Source organism: Phyllobates terribilis, unplaced genomic scaffold (genome assembly GCF_046119375.1).
Source record: "Phyllobates terribilis strain yellow unplaced genomic scaffold, ASM4611937v1 Scaffold_256__1_contigs__length_2794641, whole genome shotgun sequence".
In the NCBI taxonomy this organism is placed as follows: domain Eukaryota; kingdom Metazoa; phylum Chordata; class Amphibia; order Anura; family Dendrobatidae; genus Phyllobates; species Phyllobates terribilis.
This window is the reverse complement of record NW_027363016.1, coordinates 16,773-33,611: the sequence shown is the minus strand read 5'-3', so window position 1 is coordinate 33,611 and position 16,839 is coordinate 16,773. Positions and strand designations below refer to the sequence as shown.

At 43.6% G+C, this 16,839-nt stretch overlaps 1 long non-coding RNA gene across 1 annotated transcript; it reads left to right on the top strand.

Moving 5' to 3' along the window:
* The first annotated feature begins 16,055 nt into the window (after positions 1-16,055).
* Positions 16,056-16,614, top strand: LOC141219255 (uncharacterized). The gene is made up of 3 exons (XR_012287855.1): positions 16,056-16,176; positions 16,330-16,433; positions 16,522-16,614. It is a non-coding gene; the product is annotated as an uncharacterized lncRNA (long non-coding RNA).
* Positions 16,615-16,839: the final 225 nt, after the last annotated feature.

The following is a 16,839-nucleotide window of genomic DNA, read 5'->3' as shown; positions in this document are numbered from 1 at the left end:
ACACTGAACCATTAAAGGGATGTCTGCTACATCACATATTCCCCCCCTCTGTTCAAACTTGTGGGGTTGAACACATAATATACATAAACAGTCTATATCCCACAGTTCACACTGAGACCATGCACTTGACCCTTGCGTTGTCCAGCCCCTGGAACATTAGTCATTGACATTAGCCCACTCCTTAGGGACCTACCATCTGTCAATGTCATCGACTCCGTCAAGTCACATTTCCGGGTCGTAAACTTGTCAGACTTTCCCCGCTCCCAGCGGCTCCCCCGCTCCCAGCGGTCAGTCGAAACCCTGTCAGGTCTCCCCCGCTCCCAGCGGTAAATACAACAGTGTGACTCCACATGGTTCCGTCCTCTATTGGGTCGATTGTATGGGCCACTCAACCCTGAGTCACTGGAGGTCTCACTACCTCAAAACCCACTCCCAGGACATCTTGAAAGGTCCCTAACCTCAGCTGTTCTGATATTTAGGGAGCCCTTTCTCTGTCTGGTCTCACACTCTCTAGACGGCTGCCATCTTCTGCTGCTCAGATGATGCTGTCTATCCACTCGCAGTCTAGCGAGATTCAACTTTTCCACCTCTCGCAGGTAGGTCACTCGGTACTCCACCAGCATGCTCATATCTGCAAGACTTTCTTCCGCTCCTACAGCGTAGAACGACACCATGCCGTCTTCATCCGGCATCCAGTCCCGACGATCACGTGGACGGCTTACTTTTACCACACCAGACTTTTTCACCATCATCTGCATGGCTCGGCCATTTCTCCCAATGAGCTCTCTCACCAGAACACGAGGCACCCGGATGACCTCTTCTCGCAGACTGTGAGCCTTTCTCATCAGCTCCAGTTGTCTAGCGGCTTGCTCCGTCTTCAACCGGAGAAACCGCTTCGTGCGAATACTTCGCCAATGTATGTCACTCAGGATCGCCACCCTCTTCACCGTGACTTCAGTCGTGGACAGGACCACCAGCTGTCTAGCCTCTGAGGTCAAGTACACCTTACAGGCTCCCACGGCCTTCTTAAACTCCTCATGCACGAACTCACGGGTGCATTCTTCCCTCAAGTCCTCGGGTACATCTACGAGGCACTTGTACCGAGACGTTTCGGTCTCACCAGTGGTTCCCAGATGATCAACCAGCTCAGGTTTCAGGGACAACTGACTTCCAGCTTCTTCACCCTGGAAGCTTCCCCTGAGCTGACTCACAGCTACAACTTCACAACTTTTCGTCTTGACCACTTCCACTTCACCTTTATCTTCCAACACCATACTCTTAGCTCTCCTCAGGTCCACCTTCTCATGGTCTAAGGGAGTAAGTGCAACTTGTTTGCCTTTTCCCTTCTCCAAGGAGACCTCGTTCACCACGTGACACTTTGCTAGGCGACCTTTGAGCTCTAAAACTTCTCCTTCCAGCTCAGTTACTCGCCTCTCAGCAGTCCATCTCTGAAGCTCTTCCTGCTTCAACTGCTCTTCCAGCAGCAGAGCTCTCTCAGACCTCTCCGTCTCCAATGCGCCCACTCGGCTCTCAATAGCCAGTCTCTCACACTTCTCTTGCGTCCACTGGGCTTGTAGCAACTCCTTGAGCTGCTTGATCTCGGCTCCGACATCCACCGAATCCTCCGAGCCCACGTCACTCGAGGAGGTATCTGCTTCATACCTCCCATCACCAGCGGTCAACTTCTGGCCCTGTTCTGTGGCTTTTCCAATGGACTCCTCCATCTTCACTCGCTCAGCTTCCATCTTGCTGACTGTTTCCTTAAGGTACATCTCCGCCTTCTGGAGAGTATCACAGGACATCTGTAGCTCCTTCACCTGAGCTTCCAGATCTAGGGTCTTTCCCCGGAGATTATCATTCTCCTCACGGATATCTTGCAGAGTGGTCTCAACCACTTGGCGCACTTGCTCTGCACCCGCCTTATCCTCCTCTAGTTTTTCCTTCACCTTGAGGAGATCCTCAAAATCTCTCTTAATCTGTTGCAGTTCCCTACTGCGTTCACCACACTCCTTCTTGGAGTCAGACAGTTCCCGGTTGAACTGTTCGCGCAATCGTACCAGGCCTGGATCTCTTCCAGAACCTCCATCCTGCCGCGCCTCCTTCTCAAGCTTCAACTGCAAACCTCCTCCTTGATTTTGCGGCGGTCCTCCTTAATTGCATGGAACATCTCCTTCCACTGGACAACTTCCTCGTTGCTTCCCTTTAGATCTCGCTGTAAGTTCTTCACAACCTGGTAGACCCTCTGCCGTTCAGACTCCAGGCTCCGCTGGTCTGAGGACACGTTCTCCAGGTACGTCACCTCTTCCGCCTCTGAAGGAGGATCCACACTTGAAACAATGGCACACACCATTACATTTTCTTTACTTTCACTCTCAGCAAAGAGTACAGGAGCAACCTTTTTGAGGCCCCTGCGCCGTCTACGACGAGAGGTGGACTCTCTCCCCTCGTCTAGCCCCTCCTGACTGACCTCTCCTTCTACTTCCGTCGTGTCACCGTCAGCTATGGGGTCTGTGTCACTCCCCATGATGTTGTGGACTACCAGGTCACCTCCCACTTTGACTTCACCCCCTTCCACTGGAGCTACCCCGTTATCAACGGTCACCTTGTCATTTTTAGGAGGTACCCACCCACAATCATCAACAATTTCCAGTTTTCTACACTTCACACTCTTGTGAAAAAAGGCCCCTTTTTTAGACTCTGCCCCCTTTTTAACAACCACACCTGTAAGGGAATTTTTACAAAAAACATCAGCGACAGTCTTAGGACTCAGTTCACAAGATCTCTTACCACCTCCACGGGCACTCTGGGACAACACTGGCGCCCCCGGAGAGTTCATAGAATGGTCCACTGCCGCCATTCCACATGGTGCCCACAGCTCCTGCGGTTCCCGCACCATGTCCTGCAAAAGTCTCTCAAATACCTGATCCGGTCCCAACCGGTCCTTCAAACGCTCAATAGCCCCAAACACATCTGCTGCTTTGCTCACAGCCATCACGGTACACTGTTCACACTTGAACTTCACCGCTCTCCCCGAAAAAATTTTCGTGGCCCCGCCGAGCCACCGCAAAACAGGACTTGAGTGCGATGTCAACCTTCGCAACCCCGCCGAGTTGCAGCAAGATGCTTTAACTTCGTGAGCCCCGCCGAGCCACAGCAAACCAGGTTTGAGTGCGACGACGACCTTCACAACCCCGCCGAGTTGCAGCAAGAGGCTTTGACTTTCGTGAGCCCCGCCGAGCCACAGCAAACCAGGTTTGAGTTCGACGACAACCTTCACAACCCCGCCGAGTTGCAGCCAGATGCTTTATCCACACTCGTCGTCCTGTGCCGTTGCCCCTAGCAACCAGACTGCAGCTGCCCCTAGCAACCAGCTGCCCGCACTCTCAAACCACATGTAAGGCACCGCTACTTATTATCCTGGGGGATACTCGCTTCGCTGCGTCAATCAGTGCACACCAGCCATATTTCTCGGTATTTCTCAACTCAGCAGTTTATTAACTCCATAAACCGTAGTTCACACACAAAGTCCACGAGCCCAAGTGGCAGACCGGCCCACTTGGCTCTAATTACAGCCTTCCACAAGGTAATACTAACACAATGTCCATATAAATGTCCATAACACAAGAGTATTACCTTTGCCGGCTTCAGCTGTAACAGTCCTCTTTCCTACGCCACCGCTGTGGCACTACGGCTTCCCACACGTGGTCTCCAGCCATCACTCCCTTTAAGGCTTACTGGCGTATTACATATATCATACCCAGGCTTCACCCTCCAGGACGCTTGTGTGGCACTCCGAGGCTTACTGGCATCCCCCACACTCTCACACAGGGATCCAGGCTTCACCTCCACCGGAGTCCACCAGGCCACTCCAGGCCTCACACGAGCGGTGTTCCCCCCCACACACAGGGAACAGCCTTGTGCCTCTCACACGGTGCCCACACAGGAACTCCCAACACACAGGAACTCCTACACACCGGAAAACACCTGTCACAAATCACACAGGGTTTATATATACTGCAGCACACACACACACACACACAGATACGACCTTAACTGTGTGCATAAGGACCTGTTTGATGTCACGGTCATGTGACCAGTCAGTTAAAGGGGAAGGTACATGGTCCTTCAAACACACTGAACCATTAAAGGGATGTCTGCTACATCACTATATATATATATATAGATATATATTGTACGTGAGGGCTCATACTGTATATAGGGGGTATCAGCATACTTAATTCTGCTCAATATGAAACCATACAATTAATAAAAAAAATTATAATTAATATGTTAATATTAATATTGAGCAGAATTAGTTTCAGCCTTTTGATGTGGCCTCCACAACAGTCTCTCGTGAGGCCCGTTGGGAATGTATATGTATATATGTATGTATGTGTATGTATATGTATATATATGTATGTATGTGTATGTATATGTATATATATGTATGTATGTATATATGTATATATATATATATACACACATACATACATACATATACATACACACATATATATATATATATATATATATATATATATATATATATATATATATATATATATACATACACACACACAATGGGGAAAAAAGTATTTAGCCAGCCGCCAATTGTGCAAGTTCTCCCACTTAAAAGGATGAGCGAGGCCTGTAATTGACATCATAGGTCGACCTCAACTATGAGAGACAAAATGAGAAAACAAATCCTGAAAATCACATTGTCTGATTTGGAAAGAATTTTTTTTTCAAATTTTAGTGGAAAATAAGTATTTGGTCAATTACAAACAAGCGAGATTTCTGGCTCTCCCAGACCTGTAACTTCTTCTTTAAGAGGCTCCTCTGTCCTCCACTCATTACCTGTAGTACTGGCTCCTCTGTCCTCCACTCATTACCTGTAGTACTGGCTCCTCTGTCCTCCACTCATTTACCTGTAGTACTGGCTCCTCTGTCCTCCACTCATTACCTGTAGTACTGCCTCCTCTGTCCTCCGCTCATTACCTGTAGTACTGGCTCCTCTGTCCTCCACTCATTTACCTGTAGTACTGGCTCCTCTGTCCTCCACTCATTACCTGTAGTACTGCCTCCTCTGTCCTCCGCTCATTACCTGTAGTACTGCCTCCTCTGTCCTCCGCTCATTACCTGTAGTACTGGCTCCTCTGTCCTCCACTCATTTACCTGTAGTACTGGCTCCTCTGTCCTCCACTCATTACCTGTAGTACTGCCACCTGTTTGAACTTGTTATCAGTATAAAAGACAGCTTTCTGCATCCTCATACAGTCACACTCCAAACTCCACCATGGTGAAGACCAAAGAGCTGTCGAAGGACACCAGAAACAAAATTGTAGCCCTGCACCAGGCTGGGAAGACTGAATCTGCAATAGGCGAGCAGCTTGGTGTGAAGAAATCTGTGGGAGCAATAATTAGAAAATGGAAGACATACAAGACCACTGATAATCTCCATCGATCTGGGGCTCCACACAAGATCTCACCCCGTGGGGTCAAAATGATCTCAAGAACGGTGAGCAAAAATTCTAGAACCACACGGGGGACCTAGTGAATGACCTGCAGAGAGCTGGGACCAATGTTACACAGGCTACCATCAGTAACATACTACTCCGCCAGGGATCCTGCAGAGCCAGACGTGTCCCCCTGCTTAAGCCATTACATGTCTGGGTCCCATACCTACTGTGAAGCATGGGGGTGGCAACATCATGCTTTCGGGCTGTTTCTCTGCCAAGGGACCAGGACGACTGATCCGTGTACATGAAAGAATGAATGGGGCCATGTATCGTGAGATTTTGAGTGCAAACCTCCTTCCATCAGCAAAGGCATTGAAGATGAAACGTGGCTGGGTCTTTCAGCATGACCATGATCCCAAGCACACCGCCAGGGCAACGAAGGAGTGGCTTTGTAAGAAGCATTTCAAGGTCCTGGAGTGGCCTAGCCAGTCTCCACATCTGAACCGTATAGAAAACCTTTGGAGGGAGCTGAAAGTCCGTGTTTCCCAGCGACATCCCCAAAACATCACTGCTCTAGAGGAGATCTGCATGGAGGAATGGGCCAACATACCAGCAACAGTGTGTGCCAACCTTGTGAAGACTTACAGAAAAAGTTTCACCTCTGTCATTGCCAACAAAGGATATATAACAAAGTATTGAGAAGAACTTTTGTAATTGACCAAATACTTATTTTCCACCAAAATTTGAAAAAAAAGTTCTTTCCAAATCAGACAATGTGATTTTCAGGATTTGTTTTCTCATTTTGTCTCTCATAGTTGAGGTCGACCTATGATGTCAATTACAGGCCTCGCTCATCTTTTTAAGTGGGAGAACTTGCACAATTGGTGGCTGACTAAATACTTTTTTCCCCACTGTACATATATACAGTACAGACCAAAAATTTGGACACACCTTCTCATTTAAAGATTTTTCTGTATTTTCATGACTATGAAAATTGTACATTCACAATGAAGGCATCAAAACTATGAATTAACACATGTGGAATTATATACTTAACAAAAAAGTGTGAAACAACTGAAAATATGTCTTATATTCTAGGTTCTTCAAAGTAGCCACCTTTTGCTTTGATGACTGCTTTGCACACTCTTGGCATTCTCTTGATGAGCTTCAAGAGGTAGTCACCGGAAATGGTCTTCCAACAATCTTGAAGGAGTTCCCAGAGATGCTTAGCACTTGTTGGCCCTTTTGCCTTCACTCTGCGGTCCAGCTCACCCCAAACCATCTCGATTGGGTTCAGGTCTGGTGACTGTGGAGGCCAGGTCATCCGGCGTAGCACCCCATCACTCTCCTGCTTGGTCAAATAGTCCTTACACAGCCTGGAGGTGTGTTTGGGGTCATTGTCCTGTTGAAAAATAAATGATGGTCCAACTAAACGCAAACCGGATGGAATAGCATGCCGCTGCAAGATGCTGTGGTAGCCATGCTGGTTCAGTATGCCTTCAATTTTGAATAAATCCCCAACAGTGTCACCAGCAAAGCACCCCCACACCATCACACCTCCTCCTCCATGCTTCACGGTGGGAACCAGGCATGTAGAGTCCATCCGTTCACCTTTTCTGCGTCGCACAAAGACACGGTGGTTGGAACCAAAGATCTCAAATTTGGACTCATCAGACCAAAGCACAGATTTCCACTGGTCTAATGTCCATTCCTTGTGTTCTTTAGCCCAAACAAGTCTCTTCTGCTTGTTGCCTGTCCTTAGCAGAAGAGAAGGTGTGTCCAAACTTTTGGTCTGTACTGTATATATATATCTATATATGTATGTACAGACAATATAAACAATACAATGTATGACATTTCAACAGTTACAGGAGGAGTGAGGGTCCTGCTCGCAAGCTTACAATCGATATGGAAATAGGGGGACACAATAGGAAGAACATGGTCATCAGTCAGAATTTGTCTAAGGGCATTTACCCTGTGGTATTTGTGGGCATGGAGGATGTGGAGACAGGTGAATAGGCAGGAGCAGATTAAGATTAACATTTAGGAGGGGACAGGGGAGAGTTAGGTTGGTGAGTTGAGGTGATAGGCTAGTCTAAACAGATGTGTTTTTACATACATATACATATATACCCTATATGGCCTAAACAGTTATGTACTTAGCTTAATGGCATCTTCTTCCGACGCGTTTTCCCCTCTTTTGGTCATTCAGTGGTTCATCAGGGAATTCCTTCAATCAGGACAAGAAAAGGAGACCACCATAAGCCGTACTGCAATAAGGATAACAGCTCAGAAGCCCAGGGCAATATGCCCCCACATGGCCCCTACATACAATATGAGCCCACACACAGTTCCCCTATATACAGTTTGAGCCTCTACATACAGTATGAGCCCCCGCACAGCCCCCTAGATACAGTATGAACCCTCACATAACCCCAAATATACAGTATGAGCCCCCTCATAGCCTCCAATATACAGTATGAGCCCCCACATAGCCTTCAATATACAGTATGAGCTTCCACATAGCCTCCTATATACAGTATGAGCCCTCACATAGCCTTCAATATATAGTATGAGCCTGCACATAGCTCCCTATCTATAGTATGAGCCCCACATAGCCTCCATATATACAGTATGAGCCCTGACATAGCCTCCTATATACAGTATAAGCCCCCACATAGCCTCCTATATACAGAATAAGCACCCACATAGGCTCCTATATACAGTACGAGCCCTCACATAGCCCATATATATAGGCACACATCCCATACACATATTAATAAAAAAAAACAGATGCTAACCTTGCATGGCGCGTGCAGGCTGATGATGTCATTGCGTCGGCACGTCACAGCACAGGCGACAGGGGCTCTCCCGGAGCTGCGCTGCTATTCTGTATTGTCGGCAGCGGAGCTCCAGGAAAGCTCCCTGCCGGGATATGTGCACCACCATATTGAGGGCAATCTGGCCATGGGCTCCCCCGTAGCATCAGACCCCTGGCGGTAGCCCAGATTGCCCTCATAATCCGCCTATGGTCCAGGGCATGCATGGGTTAAATTGCATCAGATTTTGAGGTAAATAAGGATCCACATTTATTTCTTCCCTGGCTGGGATCCAAAAGAAAAAAAAATAATAGAAAATAAATATAAATTCTACATTTAATGAGACACGTGATTTCTATGCAATTTTTATACAATGCAATTAAGAGGATTCAGTTGCTATTGCCTTGCAGGTGTCACCTCCCCTGCACATTAAATTCACCAGCGGCTTTCACATTACTGGAATCGTTACTGAGAACGACTCCAGGGCGCCATGGGAGGTCTGTGTCTTCTCTGCGTCTTCTTACTCTTCTGTCTCGGTAAGAAAAAGGATTACCTATTTTAGGATGGCCTTGAAACCAAATATGGCTGCCTATTAAAGGGGCTATCTCATAATCAACACATATATCACTTATGCACAGGTTAGGTGATGAATGTACGATCAATGAGGGTCTGATCGCTGGGACCGTCTCCGATCATGAGAACGAGGATCCCAAAGAGCATCGTGTGAATGACGCCTTAGTGAGCATGTGCGACCACAGCTCTATTTACTATAGGATTGGTGGTCGCACATGCTCACAATCTCAAAAAAGAGATAAAACCTTGTATTTTGTGTGTATTATTGCCCTGCTAAAAATCACATCTAATGCCATTTGAATAATCACATTTAACAATTTTGTATAACATTGGGTTTTCTAAAGTAAGAGTGGTAGTAGCGTAAAAAAAAGATAATTTAAGAAAGGATGACATACTTTTTGGCAGTGAGATATGGGATTAGTTTTCTTAAGATGCTTGTTGGCAGTGGTGATGCCAGTCTTGTCTTGCTCGAGGCAGAAAGTTATTTTCTCACCGTTCTTCTCTGAAAGTTGTAGGAATATAGAGAGGTACACTTGCACCACATGATATGAGCGCTTTCATGATTATAATAATACCATGTCACCCTCTTAGTAATGACCATGTCAACTTTATAGTCTTAGCCTCATAGTAATGCCATAGAATCAGCCTCATAGTGATAAAATATAATCAGCATCTTGGTAATACCATATACTCAGCCTCATTGTAATAACATAAAATCAGCCTCATAGTAATGCCATATAATCAGCCTCATTGTAATACCATATACTCAGCCTCATTGTAATAACATAAAATCAGCCTCATAGTAATACCATTTAATCAGCCTCATAGTAATACCATATAATCAGCCTCATAGTAATACCATTTAATCAGCCTCATAGTAATACCATAAAATCAGCCTCATAGTAATACCATATAATCAGCCTCATAGTAATACCATAGAATCAGCCTCATAGTAATACCATAGAATCAGCCTCATAGTAATACCATATACTCAGCCTCATAGTAATACCATATACTCAGCCTCATTGTAATAACATAAAATCAGCCTCATAGTAATACCATATACTCAGCCTCATTGTAATACCATAAAATCAGTCTCATAGTAATACCATTTAATCAGCCTCATAGTAATACCATTTAATCAGCCTCATAGTAGTAGCATAGAATCAGCCTCATAGTAATACTATAGAATCAGCCTCATAGTAATACCATTTAATCAGCCTCATAGTAATACCATTTAATCAGCCTCATAGTAATACCATTTAATCAGCCTCATAGTAATACCATAGAATCAGCCTCATAGTAATACCATAGAATCAGCCTCATAGTAATGCCATAGAATCAGCTTCATAGTAATACCATAGAATCAGCCTCATAGTAATACCATTTAATCAGCCTCATAGTAATACCATAGAATCAGCCTCATAGTAATACCATTTAATCAGCCTCATAGTAATACCATTTAATCAGCCTCATAGTAATACCATAGAATCAGCCTCATAGTAATACCATCGAATCAGCCTCATAGTAATACCATCGAATCAGCCTCATTGTAATACCATTTAATCAGCCTCATTGTAATACCATTTAATCAGCCTCATAGTAATACCATCAAATCAGCCTCATAGTAATACCATAGAATCAGCCTCATAGTAATATCATAGAATCAGCCTCATAGTAATGCCATATAATCAGCCTCATAGTAATACCATAGAATCAGCCTCATAGTAATACCATAGAATCAGCCTCATAGTAATACCATAGAATCAGCCTCATAGTAATATCATAGAATCAGCCTCATAGTAATACCATAGAATCAGCCTCATAGTATTACCATAGAATCAGCCTCATAGTAATACCATAGAATCAGCCTCATAGTAATACCATAGAATCAGCCTCATAGTAATACCGTGGAATCAGCCTCATAGTAATCTAATATATATAATTGCCTTATCCCGTCTGTCTGTCTTTCTGTCTGTCTGTCTTTCTGTCCAGGAAATCCCACGTCGCTGATTGGTCAGGCCGCGGTCAATCAGCGACGCGGGATTTCAGAACAAGATGGCGGCCTTTAGCGGCTCACACTCACACGCTCACCCTAACACCCTCAGACACTCACCCTTAGACGCTCACGCTCTCAGGCTCACACTCTGACGCTCTGATGCTCACGCTCTGACGCTCACGCTCAGCTGCTCACGCTCGGACTCTCACGCTCGGACTCTCACGCTCACGCTCTGACGCTCACGCTCGGACACTCTGACGCTCACGCTCGGACGCTCTGACGCTCACGCTCGGACGCTCACGCTGGAATCTGAATTTCTTATTCATACAAAACGCTATAATTTTTATTATGTATAACAGATATAAATAATTTATCTCACATAAAAAGACTCTAACTGATCAGAAGAGTAGAGCACCCATAGCGCTTTCCTCCTTGCCTGCATCTGGTACTGATGCTGAGCCTGTATTGTTGCCTACTTAAGGGTTGCAAGGCAACTTCCTTATAAGGTAAGATGCCCCTTTAAGATTAGAACACAAGTTTCCATTATGACATCACAATTAACCATCACTACTTCTACAAGTCTTTACACTCCTGTTGTCACTTTGACATTCCGGTGTCATTGCTGTTGGTGTGATAAGCCATATAGCTAGTCATATACTGACCGCACTTGGATTACTTGAAATGTCTGGAATTCCTCCAGACAGACTTCAGGTGTTAGCACTACTCCAGGGGATTCTTACCACCTATGACCCTGACTTTGTGCTACCACTACCCGATGGCGTCCTCAGCTTCACTTACCGGCTGGTTATGGAGCTTGTGAGAGATTGCCTGACCAAATACCACCAAGGTTGTATAAGCTCAGAATATCTTGAGCATTTACAGCAGAACATCTGGACATTAGTACAGCAGGTAAGTAGCAGACAATCTGCACAAATTATATATAATAATAATGGAAAATAATAATGGAACACAAGTTTAAGTTTAACCTGTGCCAAATACCCAGATAAGAATAGCCTGGAGTCAAAACAGGGCAATCAGGCTACATGACAAAGGAGAGGGTGGGATCTAAAGGGTTAGTTGAATTAGGGGTGGGAAGGTCCTGGATGCGGGGGGAGGAGGGAATAGGATTGGTTAACCCTTTATGGACCACAAAATTTTTCATTTTTCCGCTCTCATTTTTTCCTCACTCTCTTTCAAGAGCCATAACTTTGTTATTTCTCCATTGGCATAGACATGTGAGGGCTTGCTTTTTTGGGATGAGTTGCAGCTTTCAATGTCTCCATCCTATTTACCATACATTGTATTGAAACAAGGGGAAAAAAATTCCAATTGAGATGAAATGGTTCTTTGTGTCACTATATTCAGAGACCCATAACATTGTAATTTTTCTGTTGATAGGACTATGTAAAGCCTTTTTTTGCGAAGTGAACTCAGTTTTTTATTGATACCAAACACCTATCAGATCAGACTTTAACAAACGTGGCAATACCATATATGTTCATGAATTGTATTGATTATTTTCATTTCTTATTAATTTTCATCTTTATAGGCTGAAGAAAAATCCCAAAGTGGAGAATTGGCCTTTTTTAAACAACTGGCCCAGAATGTCCTGCTTGTACTGGAGTATCCGGCCTACTCACTGGAGCGCCTGGTAAGGATCCATCATCTTCTACATCTCATGTCCTTGTTGTCTGATCTTCTCCAGATTACCAGTCATATAGCAGAAGGTCAGATTTATGATGGTAGAGGCCTTCCCCTCTCCGCTCCAGGCAGACACAGGATATTCTATGGCGGCCTGTCTCTGCGGTTCCATCCTCGGTGGTGATAGTCTGCACTCAGCGGTGCGGAGCTTGTATTTCTACCTCTGTCTCACTCCGTCATCACAATCTTCCTCCTTGTAAATGCTGCAGTTCTGATAGAAGTTATTAGAGAACAGTTGTAGATACAAGTCCCTTAAATATTAATGTAAATTTGCTTGATAGAGCGGCCGTGAATTGTCCGTCCAATACTGAACTTGTCAAGTAAATCCAGGTTTAATCCTTCCCGCTTTATATATATGGTAATCTAGTGTTTGAGAAATGTTATATTAATTGTATATCTTATATCAATCAGGAAACATCAAAAGGCGACTCCGCAGAGGGGCAAAACCTAAATGTTGCTGACCCTGATAACAGTCAGCCAGGGCCAAAATCCGATCTGATAGAAGGTAAAACGATCATCTAATATTTTACATTCAAATATTTCGTTATTGAGAACGGCAAAGAATATGTGCATTTATTCTTCATCCTCTGTATAAATAAATAAGCAAATAAATAGGAGAAACCTGCATGGTCTGGGAGGGTGGGGAGTGAGCCCCTGATGCGCGTTTCTTCTAGGCTTCTTCCACACCCCCTGGAAGAAGCCTACGCAAAACTTCTTCAATACCCCTTGGAAAAAGCCTATGCGAAACACATGTCGGGGTCTTGCTCCCCACCCTCCCAGACTGTGCAGGTTTCTCTTTTTTGTCTTATTTATTTTGAGGACTACAGATTGTTCCTATATCTTCTACATTCTAAACAGACACAAACTTGTATGAATACAATTATGAATAGGTTTTGAAGTGATTTTGATCAGTTGTTCTTGGTTTGAAAGAGAGAGCGTTCTCGGTGTCTGACATTCTCTTATTATTTTTTTATCATGAATTGTTCTGATTATTCAATAAAATTTGTTATGTTTTTTGATATTTGACTTTTTTGCTTCCTTTTCTTTTGGTTATTAAGTGCTGATACAGACATTTAATAAATGACGTTTATTCATTATTTTAGGAATAACTGTGCCGGCAAATACTGATGGTGGAATATGTGAGACACCAGAGATCATCCAGGAATCTGCCAGTGTAAGTATCAGAGGGACGTCTGTATATCATCAGATGACGGGTGTGAATTATACATCCCATATTATATCCCATATGACAATGGGATATCACTGTTCGTCATGTAGATCAGACATATTATGTGTGATAATGGCATTATTCTTCCTGCCCCCTCTGTGTGATGTCCCTTATCCTTCCCTGCAGTATTGATTTATGTGTATGGGGGATTTCCCTTTATAATATAATGGGGTCTGTGGAGGGTCCGGCTTGCATCACGTTCTCTACAGTGTAATCAGCGGGGACATAATATAGAAGAGAGACATTCCTGCATCTTGAGCTTTTATTCTCCTGCATTTTCTGTCTTAATGTCATTTCTTATTCCTTTTTAGGCCTTGATCGGATCATTGAACCCAGTGAGAAATCCTTGTAAGAGCGACTATAAACCGATCAAACTGATCAGCAGTGGAGCCTTTGGGTGAGCTTTACTTTGGTATAATATTTATTTCCCAGGGCTCCTTATGATGATGCCTCGGTGTCCTGCCCATGTAATATTCCCATAGAGAAATCAGGAGTCCACATCACTGTCCACATCTATCTGTCAGGTCAGTTAGGATGTGACGTGGATGTGGACCCTCCATTGATAATCATTTATGGAGTATTATTTTATGCATTTCTAGACATGGATTTATAGTGATGGCCTCACATCTAGTATTAACCATTAGTACAGGAGATCGTTTGATGAGGTCTATAGATGGACTGTTAATAAGAATTTGTAATAAATCATGGATTTTCTTCGTCTCCAGGGCCGTCCACTTAGTGCGCCATAAAGACACAAACCAGATTTGTGCTATGAAGACAATGGACAAGGAGAACCTGAAAAAGCCAAAGAGACTTGAATTGGCCTTTCTGGAGAGGGACATCTCAGCATTCGCCGATTGTCCCTTTGTGGCCTCCATGTTCTGCTCTTTTCCAACTAAACTTCATCTGTGTATGGTCATGGAGTATGTACCAGGAAGGACACATCCATTGTATCTATATACAGCCCACGTCTGTTTAATCCTAGCACCTATATATGACCATAATGTGCCCACATGGATGGCTACATGTAGTATACAGTATAAGCTCTACATTACACAGTATACCTCTATATAGGCCATCTTGTCCCAATATTTCCACTTATTTCATATTCACCCTCATCATGTGTAATTTACATTGTAACAAACCCTCACCTGTCATATTTGCTTTCTTCTATAGGAGGAGACTGTGCCAGTCTTATAAAGCGCAGGGGTCCTTTACCAGTACCCCTGGCCCGCATGTACATTGCGGAAACGGTTCTTGCTGTAGAATACCTGCACAGTTATGGTGTGGTGCACAGAGACCTGAAGCCTGGCAAGTAAGTGACCCCAGTAGTATAATAAAGGGGAAAAAAATATATAATTTTTATACAGTCTATGGGTAATTACTTGGGTCTGACATCATTTCTTTCTTTCACAGCCTCCTGATATCATCAACAGGACATATTAAGGTCACCGATTTTGGGGTTTCAAAACTCGGCCTCATGAGACCAAGCTCAGATATCTACAAGGCTTCAACTGAGGACATCACCAGCGAGTTCCTTGATGAAGAGGTAGGCTTTACTTACAAGATCTTGCACTTTACAGATTTCATCTCTTTCTCCTTCTCTGACAATTTCTCTATAAAACGTTTGTACTGATGTTATTTGACGCAATTATATTTATTGATCATCATCTCATTCTTCTGTTGGTTTCCAGACTTTTGGCACCCTTAGTTACATGGCCCCAGAAATTATCCAAAGGAAAGGCTATGGAAGGCCCGTTGATTGGTGGTCAGTAGGGATCACCCTACATAAATTTCTTTTTGGACGTACACCATTTAAAGGGGCTTTAAAAAGAGATATTTTACGCAGTGTCCTTGAGGGTAAGTAAAATAATCTGAATGCTTGTGATGTCACTGTTATTTGGTTTCATTGGTTTTCTGGTTTAATTTCTAGCCTTATTAAGGACATTTTTTATGAAAATAAATGAAAACGTTTCATTTCCTGTAATATTTGCTTTTTATATAACAGATAAATTAATTTGGACATATCATAAATACTCTACTCCACCCGATGCTCAGGACATCATCACTCAGCTGCTCAGAAAAGATCCAGCAGATAGACTTGGGACAGGTAATATTATAATAGTATTATGACTTATTACACCTCTGTGACCAGACAAATGGTTGTGTCCATGAGGTTCAGTTACATCTTCAGTTCAGGTTAACAAACTGTACCGATATGGAGCAGTTTCTCTAAAAATGACTATCACTTTCTTTCTTGTCTTCCTTTTCCAGGAGGAGCAAATGAGATCAAAATGCATCCATTTCTGCATCACTTAGACTTTGACAACCTTCTAAGTCAGAAGCCCCTGTTCGTTCCTGAGCTAAAGTCAGATGAGGACACCCGCTACTTTATCAGTAAGTAAAATGAGACGTCATCTGCAGAAAACTGCTTTGTGTCTTGTCTTTCATTTTATGTGAAAATAAGTTCTCATCATTATTAGTGATAACAGGGTGACTGTCTGACCAGGTCTTATACTAATTATCTCTGATAACACTTGTACTTTGTAGCTCGTTGTAGCAGACACATGAATTCAGATGAGGCGGACACAAGAGAGGACAATGACTGGCCAGAAATAAAAAACTTTGTATCATCTTATCAAAGGTTTTCTAAAGTAAGTATGTGGCTACTAATATGTCTAAAACCTATAATTACAAAAATGCTTAAAAATAAATCAATGTATTTTTCTCCGTGTATTTTAGCTAAATATCACCAATACCGGGATGATGACCAATGTAGAGCCTATGTCACCTCCACAGTGTTCCCAAGAGAACAGTGAAAAACACTCAGACATGTGAGTAGATTATTATTATTATGAGATTTAGTTCTGATATATGTTCAGAACCAAATACAAGACACGAGTAACACAAATCTAAATCCAGCATCCACCACCCCTCTGTGCATCTGGCTTGTGATAACACTGCAAAAACAGTTGATCATTTTGACCAGCCATTCATTTCCAGCTCAATTCAGGCCAATATTACTAGTTGAGGGCCTGGGCAGGGTATCCCCTCTAGGTT